Genomic DNA, 3,653 nt, shown 5'->3' on the forward strand with positions numbered 1-3,653 from the left:
TATCATTTTCCAAATTCTGTTCCCAACATTACAACTTAAGAATCTGTGTGTAGTGGGGTCCATTATATCACATGTTTCACACATTGGTGTTGGAATCAGACCGCATTTAAATTCCATTTCATTGGTAAGAATGGTTTTTGACATGTGATCACTCTCGAATGTGATTACAAGAATTGTGGACTGTATATTACGGATTACTATTACAATTATTCGATCGGGCAGGCCGATGGCTCCGTCTCCCAGGGTTGCTATTCGATCATGGACGTAGGAAGTTCACAGGACGTCTCCTCACAACACAAATTCACTCCCGTTCGCGGAGTGACAAAAACAAAAGCAAATCGAAACAGGGGGCGTGGCTCGACTTTGTGTGGGGCAAGGTCAGTAAAAGACTTTACTGACCTTGGTGTGGGTCAAATACACAACCGAACATTGGAACAACGTTCCAAAGCAAAAAGAAACAAAAGTAATAATTATTTAAATTAATTCCGAATAGATAAACAATCATATATTACTTCACCTTTCGACTCTGATAATATAGTCTAACTTTAATTAAACCAACCTCAACTTCGGGTAAGGAAAAGGGAAAAACAAAACAAAAAGGAAAGGATTGCTTATTCTTCACTTCAAGGCGGCCATCAAGGAGACTTAATAGGAATGGGAAGCCCTCGGAAAGGTTCACAAATACGAATCACTAATTATGAACTTAAGTAATAAACCTAACATCACAAAAAATAAAACGAAATCCCGGACTCAGACGTTAATTATGCGATAGCGGTAATGGACACAAATGTTATGAATGTCCATGTTATTCCTCTTCCACCAAGATACCGCTCGGCTCTGTCATTGAAGTCAGTTGGTGACGATACTTTTCTCCAAGTCGCCATCCTTCTCTGTGCCCCTACAAAATTTGTACCATTGCCACTATGGATTTCTGTCACAGCGCCTCTATAAGCGATGAACCGCTTTAGCGCGGCTAAGAAGCAGTCTGTGCTTAAATCCGAAACAATCTCCAACTGTATTGCCTTTTTTTTCAAAACAAACGAACAAGCAAATGCATCCATTTAATATCTTAGCATTTCGGATTTTAGCCATTTTTTAGAGCAAATGGCCCGCCATAGTCTACACCCGATATGCTGAATTGATTCATTTTTTCAATCTAGAGGGCGGTAGATTGCCCATAAACTGTTCTTTCGGTTTGGGGTTTACACAAAAACATTTAATGCAGTGCAATATTCTTCGACGAACAACGTGTCTATCAATGATGATCCAAAATTTCGACTGGACAAGGCAGTGCCAATGAAGTGACCCAGGGTGTATGTAGGTTTCATGATAATAATCGATAATCAAAGCCGTTAAAAGGCGAGAACTTAGAAGCAACATTGGATGCTTCTGGCTGAATGCAATTTGAGCATGCTTCAATCTACTTCATATAATTAACTTACCATCCAAGTTTTTAGTCCTTTGAAATTTAATCCTTTAAAGCCCAATACGTTTTTCCATTAATTTTATTTTAATTTTTGTAGTTGGGTTGCGTAAATATAATCATTAGAATACATGAATGCAATTTTTTTTTAAATTTCCCTCACACATGTAGATTTTACAACATGTTGCCTCAGAGCAACATTGGGCCGCTAGGGAACTTTTCCATATTATCAGCTGTAAATTCGTTTCCCCTTCATACTTCATTCTTTCAATATGTAACTTTTTTAACTATTGACATCATTAAATATATTAATTTTGTTATTATTAAATTAATTTACCGTGAAGATTATACGCGTTAAAGAGTTAACCATGCCCTTGCACTGGGTGGTGGGTGTCCTACTGCTTTACCTTTTTCCTTCATCCATGATATTTTTAAATGGTGTGTTTTTGTATTGCGTATTTTCCGGAATTCTTGTATCCTTTCTTTTAATTAAAAAAATTGTGTCCTTTTACCTATTTCTAAAGCGGCTTCCAGTAGGTCAATTATTGTTTTATGTTGTGAGCCATGAACCTTATTAAAATTAGCCAGGTATATAGTTTTTACCTTCACATTGGCGTCCTCCAAACGAAGGTCATCTTCTCTTCGCTCAAGTACATTCTTTGTCTTTCTTGTTTTAATAGGAAGCCACTCCAGATTACCATATTAGCCATTCTAATTAATTGGGCATTGGCCATATGTGCGCAATATACCATAATACCGGGTAAATTTGTGAGTTTATTGTTTTTAACCTAACCATTAGAGGCATGTTTGTTTGACCAAATATGGCGTAATTGTGTCCTACTAATTTTAAAGCTTCTTCCCAATTGTTCTTGATCATGTTCGATATATTTCTCTCCCACTTAAGACCCTTTTTGCGTCTTACCACGGTATTTTATCTGTTAGTGTCCATGTTTTGTCCAGGTTTAATATTCTGGACTTGCTTTGATTCATTTTTACACCGGCCCACAGTGGGCTGAAATCGAAAAAAGCTGGACAAAAGTCCAAAATGACGTTTTTTGAGATAGAGACTTCAAACTTGGCGTAAATACTTATAAATGATTACCAACTATAGATTTATGTGCCATTTTACATCAATACGATCCGTTACTGAGATACAGTGGCCCAAACATGACCAACTTTTTAAAAACACGCGCGGTCTCGTTTTTCTTCAGAAACCTTTGAATTTAAGCAGGTGGTGTTGCGTTGGCATGATTTTTATGGAATAAAAAACGCAATATTCCTTTGACTTGATGCTTTGCCTATACTTTCCATGAATTTTGAAGATTTTGGTTCCCGTTTGACTGGTTTTACAACGCAAAATGGCGGACCCGTTTTTCACGTGAAATTTGACATAAAGTAGACATTATCTTTCGTTTACGAAATATATAACTCAGGAAACTCACATCACGGTGTAAAGGAGAGATTACTTAAGAATGCTAAGCAGAAATCTTGGAAAAAAGTCTGCGACGAAGGAAATGAGAGCGATTTTTCGATCGCGAGTCAAGGCTGAGCTCCACGCCGCGGGACCCTGACGCTCGGTAACCGAGGTCGATGTTTCAAGTTTTTTGAAACTTTATTCTAGAAAATCGTCATTTTAAGCACAGAACCTAGTCATTAATGACCTAAAACACTATACTCATGACATTAGCAAGGATTATGGATCGACCGAATTGACCATTTAACGCGTTACTCGAGTGGAAATGCTTGGGATTGGATATTTGTCGGAACCATACCACGAATAAGAAATATGCTTCGGGTATTGAAGTAGGGTTAAAAGATTGACTTGGAGAGAGAGAAAAACAAACTGTTTTCGCGAATTGCAACTACCGTTAACAATTTCCATTTCCACCCTCGCCGAGGTGGGTCGCGTGGAAAAGGGCGTTTTATGACGACGTACAGCCTTTGAAGGTATTTAACAGATTCTGCTTCAAGGGTTTTTCCCTTTTCTCTACAAAAATACGTTTCAACTTGCAGTATTATTTTGAAATCGGTGAAGAAGTGCCGTTCTAGTTCTCCTAGTTTCGTGTCGTTCAGTAGTGTGATTGTCAAGTTCGTTTTGACGGCGCATTGATTTACCAGCTTGAATTTCGTAAGGTGAGTTTTTTTATTCTTTTCATTTCAAAGATGCGTTTGTTTCAGTACAATTTCAATGAAATCTTTTAATTACTTATGAATTTTGACTATTTTTGCC

The sequence above is a fragment of the Ischnura elegans genome (genome assembly GCF_921293095.1).
Source record: "Ischnura elegans chromosome 13 unlocalized genomic scaffold, ioIscEleg1.1 SUPER_13_unloc_3, whole genome shotgun sequence".
NCBI classification, from domain to species: domain Eukaryota; kingdom Metazoa; phylum Arthropoda; class Insecta; order Odonata; family Coenagrionidae; genus Ischnura; species Ischnura elegans.